At 23.2% G+C, this 9,161-nt stretch overlaps 1 long non-coding RNA gene across 1 annotated transcript; it reads left to right on the top strand.

Annotated features, from left to right (window-relative positions):
• Positions 1-4,663: 4,663 nt before the first annotated feature.
• LOC110264289 (uncharacterized) lies at positions 4,664-7,117 on the top strand. The gene is made up of 2 exons (XR_002350187.2): positions 4,664-5,065; positions 5,537-7,117. It is a non-coding gene; the product is annotated as an uncharacterized LOC110264289 (long non-coding RNA).
• Positions 7,118-9,161: the final 2,044 nt, after the last annotated feature.

The following is a 9,161-nucleotide window of genomic DNA, read 5'->3' as shown; positions in this document are numbered from 1 at the left end:
ATTAATAATTTAAAAATTAAAAAATATATATTTTATTTCATACGTTAAAAAAAACTAACAAAATATTTAATTATGAGACTTCTTTAAAATATTAATGAGTTATCAATTCGAATTCCATACAATACTTTTCTGTCCATTTTTAATAGCTCATGAATATTTTTTAATAAATTTTTTAATAAATTTTTTTAATAATTTTTCTTAAATTATACTACAAAAAATATTTTATCCTATGCAAAAAAAAATGGCTTAAAAAATGTTAGGAGTACTATAAAAATTTGTAATGTTCTAATAACTTAGGTAAATACATGCATGTACTCAAATTTTAAATAAAATACTCTATATAGTCAATAATAATTTAGAAATGAAAGAAAATATTTTATTCCATACAAAATAATTAAAAAATATATTTTATTCTATACAAAATAATTTTAAAAAATAGCTTAAAAGATGTTATGAGTACTATAAAAGTTTGTAATATTCTAGTGATTTAGGTAAATACATGATAAAAATATTTTTTCTTTAATTTCTAAATTATTAGTGACTATGTGAAGTATTTCTTTAATGTCCTAAGTCATTAGGACATTACAAATTTTTATAGTACTTCTAATATTTTTTAAGCCATTTTTTAAATTATTTTATATAGAATAAAATATTTTTTTGTGGTATAATTTAAATAAATTTATTAAAAAATATTCATGATAATTTTTTAATAAAATTATTTAAATTATATGGTGAGATATTACATGATTCGAATTACGCATCGAATCACTCTGATTCAAATTATATGGTGAGCAATTCAAATTCTATACAATACTCTTCTGCTCATTCTTGATAGTTCATGAATATTTTTTAATAAATTTATTTAAATTATACCACAAAAAAAGTATTTTATTCTATACAAAATAATTTAAAAAATAGCTTAAAAAATGTTAGAAGTACTATAAAAATTTGTAATGTCCTAATGACTTAGGACATTAAAGAAATACTCCACATAGTTAATAATAATTTAGAAATTAAAGAAAAAATATTTTTATCATGTATTTACCTAAATCACTAGAATATTATAAACTTTTATAGTACTCATAACATCTTTTAAGCCATTTTTTAAAATTATTTTGTATAGAATAAAATTTATTTTTTAATTATTTTGTATGGAATAAAATATTTTCTTTCATTTCTAAATTATTATTGACTATGTAGAGTATTTTATTTAAAATTTGAGTACATGCATGTATTTACCTAAGTTATTAGAACATTACAAATTTTTATAGTACTCCTAACATTTTTTAAGCCATTTTTTTAATAAGTTTTGCATAGGATAAAATATTTTTTGTAGTATAATTTAAAAGAAATTATTAAAAAAATTTATTAAAAAATATTCATGAGCTATTAAAAATGGACACAAAAGTATTGTATGGAATTCGAATTGATAGCTCATTAATATTTGAAAGAAGTCTCGTAATTAAATATTTTGTTAGCTTTTTTTTAACGTATGAAATAAAATATATATTTTTTTAATTTTTAAATTATTAATTTTTTAACAGCATAATTCGAATTATACCATCAATTATTGTGTGTGTAATTCGAACCAAACTGGTTTCAAATTAGTGTGTGCGTGTGTTTGTGTATAATTCAAACATTGCTGGTTCGAATCATATAGAAATGGAGTTCGAATTTAGCTGGTTCGAACTACATATAAACGTGCATTGGTGGATTCATGAAGCAGTTTTCGTTTTGGCTGATTTACGTAAATTATTTTCTCCCTTGGCTTATTTTTGTTTTTTGTCCTTATTATAAAATAAAAAATAAAAAATAAAAAATAAATATAAATAAAAATTAAAAAATAAAATTTTAAAAATAATTATTAACTCGTCATATTAAAATCAATAAATAAGCATACATATGCATAGTAAATAAAAAATATTAAAATTATGATCGTTTGGTGTACATGTAAGATAATTTGAAATATATAAAAGACACATAATTTAAAATTTGATAATATTAATTGTAAAAGCTCCTTAATTATAGATATTATATATATAAAATTATAAATGTTATGAGTTAAAATTATGAATGTTATTAATACAAAATTCTAGATGTTATTTATACCTTACCTAACTATAAATATTATGTGTATAAATTTATGGATATTATTATGAATAAATTTGTCAATTAAATAAATTAATTTAAGTATTTGATATTTTTTTTAAATTTAATTATAGTAAAATTTAAAAATACATGTGAATCAAAATAAATCATTTCACTTTGAAAAACATAAAACAAATTTTTAAATTATCAAAGACGGTTACTTTGATTTAAATGTATAATGTCTTTAAAAAAATATTAAAACATTTTGAATCATAATTTATTAGTACATATGTGAAATACTTTAAAATATATAATAAAATATAATTTAAAATTAAATAATATTAATTATAAAAATATATCAATTATGAGAATTATGTATATGAATATCTAGATGTTATATTACAAATAAAAAAATATACTTTTATTATTATAATGTAAATTAAATAATATAAATATAAATTATGTGTATTCATTTAATAAAAATGTAAATTGATAAACGTATGTATATTATTTAGTATATGTAATTAATATTTTTATATACAATAAATATTATAATAAAAAAATAAGCACATAAAAAGATAATAATTAAATTTTGTTCATCTCGTTAAATAAAATTAAAAATAGAAGATTTTTTACTGATTCTAGTTCTCTAAGTTTGGTTCCAAACTTTTTCCTTAATATAATTATTATTGAACACATGTTTGACCGTTCTCTTTGAAGGAGGCCACGGCACTTTGCTATGTCTATTTGTCTAATCATCTTGTGTTAGGTCAAAGTGATGAACAGAGAATACCTTGGATTCTTGGCTAAGTGGAAGGTAGGTCCTTTCAACGGAATCAAAGTGTGGCTTCGATTTGGGGGTGGGGGGAGGTGTGGGTTGGGTGGGGGAGCCTCCATAATATATATATATATATATATATATATATATATATATATATAATAAAAATGAATTAAATAATATATAAATATTTGTATATAGATATATTAGTAATTAATTTTGGTATATATATATGAAAGAGGTTATTTACACATAAACATACATGTAAACAATAATTGTGTTGAATTATATATGGTTACTATACTTTTTGTTTGAAATGTTTTTGACATGTATAATTCACATCCACGGTTAAAATAATTAATTGGAAATTATTTTGATAAAGATGTTTAAAATGTATTTTTTTAAAGATATTTTTTTATTAATTAAAATTATATAATTGATTAAATTATATTATTTTTGATAAAATTAGATCAGATAAATTAATTTGGACAAAAAATTAGTAAACCAAACCTTAAATCGATATAAATTAATATTTTTTTTTATTGAAAATGACTATAATAATCTTATAGTAGAAAATGACTAAAATATTCTTATTAAATATATTTTTAAATTTTGAAAACCTTAAATTCTAACCCTATAACCGTACAGAGAAAAGAAAAGGATTAAAATTTAGGATTCTCAATAAATATATATATATATATATATATATATATATATATATATATATATATTAAAAATATTTTAGTCATTTTTTATAATAGGGGATATTGTAATTATTTTTTATAAAAAAATATTAATTTAGACCGGTTCAAGATGTAATTTATCGATTTTTTGGCCAAATCAATTTATTTTAGTCTAATTTTAATAAAAATAATACAGTTTAATGATTTAATGTATTAAATTTTAATTATTTAAAAATATCTTAAAAAAAAAAACATTTTAAGAATCTTTTATCTAAGTGGCTCCCTAATTAAAATACTAGTATTTTCAGTACACTTAAAATTCTTCCTAATATATAATCCGCCCTTTTTAGCTTTTATAGCAATATGGATTTTTCTAGCACTCATTATTAAGATTTTTAAAGTGAAGCATTGTTTATGTAGTTAAAAATAAACAAATATAAACATGTAACAAAAGGAAGATAGAAAAGTTTAAGTTATATTAAATTATTTAAAGTTTCAAAAGTTTTCAATATCTTAGAAATGTTTAAAAAGTAGCTTTAAAACTCTAGATGACATTATTAAACGATGTAAATAGATGTCTCGTTTTTTTACATTTATTTATAACTACTGAACATTCCTTGTGTTTTTAAAATAAATATATGCTTTTAAAATTTGATTTTTCACAGATAAGTAAATTAATATTATATTTTTTTACTATTCTTAAAATTTGAATTCAGAATCATTTATTAAGAGAATAATTAACGACGAACTTATCATCTTATCTACTTCCTATATTTATTATGATTACATATGTATGTTTAATAATTAAAAGAATGACTTAACTAAAAAGTCCTCTAAAGACACATTAATTAAGAGAATGAATGAGAAAAATTTTGAACCTTTTTAATATATTGAATGTATAAAGCTTTAAAAATCTAGCCTTTAATTTACATTTACCATAAAAAGCAAGACACACAATTATAAGATGACATTTCAAATAATAGAAGCTAGTATGATTATACATTATACATGTACCCGTATTCGTATTTGGCTAAAGAAGTATAAAATAAAATAAATTATGATACACTTAAATAGTGTATTACCACCTAATAATTTGTGCCAAGACACGCTATGAGTCTCTCTCATATTTATTGTGAGGCTCACAGTGGCATCTTAAATAGGGTAGGAATGTGGTTACCCTTGTTGCCAAAAACTTCCAATCTGAATCTTCCACTTTGTCTATGTGCTGCGGCTGCACTAGCTAGGTGTGAACGACGACTATAGTCCTTCCTTCATTATTCAAGTATATACCAAGCTTGATTGTGTTTGTTCACGTTGGGCTTAACAAAGCGTTGCTTACAGAGTTTATTGGCATTCTGTCCACCTCCTCCGATCTTCATTCTTTTTGACATCAAAATTCTTGGGAGGTGGACATACTGCCAACAGAGTTCTGTTAGCTTCTCTTTGTAAAAACTCTTCGTGATATATACATGTATTTTTATATTTATCTCCGATATCCTTCCTTCCCTTAATTAAGGTAAAGTAAAGTTTATATATATCTACATGCCATCCATAACCACTATTCCTTTTTTCTTTTTGTCTCTAGTATCTCCTATAGAGTAACACTATGGGTTTATAATTATTCTTTTTGCCTAAAATTACTTTTAGTACGATTCGGGTGGTATTATTATTATTATTATTATTTTGTTCTTCTTCATGTGTACTCATGCTTTTGCTTTGATCTTTCTCAGTATTCTTCAGTTTGCTTTAAAAATTTGATGTGGGTTTAGATGATGTATGCAAAGGGTATAATAACCCTTAATTTAACCAGAAGCTGCTTCTGGATTTGGAAAAACCTTGTAATATATGCTAGTATTTGATGTCTCTTTTTGAAACCCTATAGGCTTCTATCTACATATTCTCTCTCTACTATTTTCGTGATTCTTTCTTATCTAATCTCCTTTGTGTACAATTTTCAGTTGATACTTGTTCTGTGATTTGGTTTTAGGGTTTCAAGAAGGTAATGATGATGATATCGATTACATCTCTCCCTTGGAGAGGGGTTGAATGTTTTTCTGTTTCTCTTTCATCATAACCAAATGAAGTTTCATGGTTTGGATCTGCACTTTAATTTTTGCATATGTAGCTCAAGTTTTTTTTTTTTAAATAATTCCCTTACATGAAAGTAGTAGATTTCAGTTTGTGACGGGTTCATGCACGATTGCCACAGATTGTGTCACTATAAATTTGTAATTTAAAAATATGGTTGAGTTAGTCTAGTTTTTTTTTATTGAAAAATCAGTTAAAATCTATTTAAAAAAAAAATTGATCTGATATTCAAAATCTTTTTTAACAGGGAATGAGAATGGCCGAATGGATTGTACTTAGTAGTTAGCATTAATTTAAGGGGTGACCTTTCCATTTACCTAATAAGTTTATACGCTACTCCACTACTTCCCTCTGAATGTAAGTGTAGCCTCATCATTAGGATCTGACATTTATCTCTTATTTTCAATGCAACACAACCAACCACTCTCTTCCCGTGGCGCGTGCATGCTCTTTGCTTAATTTTCATTAATTTTCATATGAATATGAGGGAACAGCTAGTAGCTAGCTAGTAAGTATAGTCACGGTCTATTAACAATTATTTGCATTATATTTTGCAGTAATAATCCTGATATATGTTGTACTAGTCAAAATCTCTTTAATTTGGTTCAAGTGTACGTACAAACCCCACCACACAGAGTGCAAAGGAATTAAGCCTATCTTAGAGGCTTATATTAATTCTGGGGGGACCATTCTATTGTCTTTATTGTAGCCATAAGGCACAGATTTGTTTTGACTCTGAAGTTGTAGACCTTCCCTTACCTTTCTTTTGCACACAGCGAAATTAGCAAACTTGCAACTACCTCATTTACTATTGAAAAATCTCACAGCGAAATAATGTGGTAGAAAAAGAAAAGGAAAATAGAATAAGAAAAAAAAAAGAGAAAATAGGAGTAGTACTACTTGAAAGTTGAAAACCCCAAATTGATACATGTGAACCTTATTACCCTTCCATGTGTTCACAAATTTTGATGGGTCTTAATTTCATAGTAGCCTTTGAACTTTGAAGATGCCAAATTAAATAAGTAGATATAGCTAACTAGCTAGGCATTTATCCAACAAAGTGGACCAAGGAAAGAATGAAATTTTGCATGTAGTTACAGTATATTATCCATTCTCGTTCCACCCTGATGTAATCATTAGTCTAAGTCCTTTTTTCTTGAGTGTTTGGCTTTGGACATTGGTGGTAATGATGAAGCTCCCACATTACAGTCAAACAAAACAACCTTTTGCCACAAACCTATAACATGAAATGAAGCATTGAGGACGAATGGGTGGATGCATGCTTTCCTTAGGATATTTTGGATATTTAATATATAGTTAATGATGCTGCTTTTTTTTGTTCATTATTTCAATTTTTTAATTTTTTTTTAGAACCTGTGTTTTAATTTCCTTATTTATATATAAAAAGAAAAGTTATGCATAGGAATGGATGTATGATGATCACTATGCATATTGCAAAATTAGAATCTTATCGTCAAAATTACCTCAAGAAAAGGAACTAATTAATATCCAAGTTTCATGGGAATTAATTATGCATAAAGGAATGGATGTATATCACTGTGCGTAAGTACATTACAAGAAAATAGGTATGTGGCCATGCTTTTTTTTTTACTATGTTTTTATAATTTTATATTTTCTTTTTTTATTCTTTTATAATTTTATTAGAATGGCCATAGGTTCATATATTTGATTGGAATGGAATTAGAAAAATGTGATCTTTTACTTTAATTAGCAATTGAGGTCTTTTCTTATATTTTTCTTTTACTTATACAGTGAGTACTTAATTTTTTTTTTAGAATCAATAATAGATCCAAAAAATTTTAATAGTAAAAGTAAAAATATATTAAAATAAATTTTGTTAAATATTAATATATATAAATAATATGGAGATATAGAAATTAAAAATTGTTAATCCACAACTTTCTTTTCTAAAATAAATTTCATTACATATCATTTCTAAGAAAATGTAATTTTTTGTTATTTTCAATACTTGAACTCAAAATCTCTTACTTAAATGATAAATATTTTTCTATTTCGAGTTCCTAATTAATTGTATTTTTATAATTTTTACACATTTAATAAATAAAAGAACTAATCAATATACAAATTAAACCTATTAATACATTAGAACTTTTAATTTGAAACTAGAATTATACTGTATATAAGTACCCAAAAAACTAGACTTATATATATAAAAAGTATATTGATATAAAGTAATGAAAACTCAAACTATTACTCATTGCAATTTCAAACTATTGATTGTCTTTCACTCCATTAAAAAGTTCATTTGTTATAATATTTATAACAAAAAAAAACCTTTTTTAACAAAATAACAGTTACAAATAAGATTATTTAAAATTAAAATAAATAATATTAATTAATGAATAGATAAGTAATATTCTTTCTTATAATTAGATCATCATTAGTCAGTAAAAGACTCCTTGTTAAACTTATTTTAAATTCTTTTACTTCTTATAAGGTCTATCAACTTTACGTTTTACTAGTATTCAAAATTTTTACCGAAACAACATTTTAGTTTTTACAATTTACAAAACATAAGATACATAATTTGATTTTACTTAAAAAAAATAAAATAATATTTTAGTCTTTAATATTTAAGTTAAATTCTAATTTTATCTCTAACGTTTAAAATATTTTATTTTTATTTCAAACGTTTTATTTCGTCTTATTTTAGTCTTCTAGTCAAAACTATAAAAAAAATTTCTCCAAAACCCTTTCTTCCATTGTGATTTAATTTTTTTATAGATAGCGACAAAAATCGTAACTATAGTTGTCGCAATATTTGTTGAGTGATTTGAAAGCAAAAGTGACAGAATAATAAGAGAATAAAGAAAATAAGAATAGAAAAAAAAGTCTTTTTTGAGAAGAAAAAAATTTAATTTTGATTAAAAAATTAAAATAAGATAGAATAAAACGTTCGGAATGAAAATAAGATATTTTAAACATAAAATTATGACTTGTCTAAATGCTAGAGGCTAAAATAATACTTTACAAACAAAATTAAAAAACTTAGCATTATTTTTATTGGCTTTTAAATAATTCTATAAGCTAATTACAAACATATTTGTGAGGTCAAAAATATTATGTATACATACAAAAATAATTAATTAATTATTATAAATTTGTATATATATTATTCATGTTAATTTATTTTTTTAACTAAATAATCAGTAACCAGAATAATTAAATTTATTATAATAAAATAATCTATTTTTTTTATACTAGTGGAATACTTTTTTTTATAAAATATCAAATAGTATTTCTATACATAATAACAAATTGTTTGCATATACGTTGGGTTGCATGATGGTTGTGAAACTCTGTTAAAAAAATAAAAAATAAAAAAAGGCACGTCATTCAGTGCAGCTCGGTCAAAAAAGACATGGCTGGGAAAAGAGCTACTTGAACAAGGACAAGTTAATAACTTCAATCCAATAAAACTTTTTAAAGAAATAAACAGTTGCATGTCTACATGCACAGCCCAAACTTCATGTCCATATATA

This window comes from Arachis ipaensis, chromosome B7 (assembly GCF_059453495.1).
Source record: "Arachis ipaensis isolate K30076 ecotype BB chromosome B7, ASM5945349v1, whole genome shotgun sequence".
NCBI lineage: Eukaryota > Viridiplantae > Streptophyta > Magnoliopsida > Fabales > Fabaceae > Arachis > Arachis ipaensis.
Note: the sequence above shows the minus strand (reverse complement) of the source record. Positions and strands in the feature narration are given on the sequence as shown.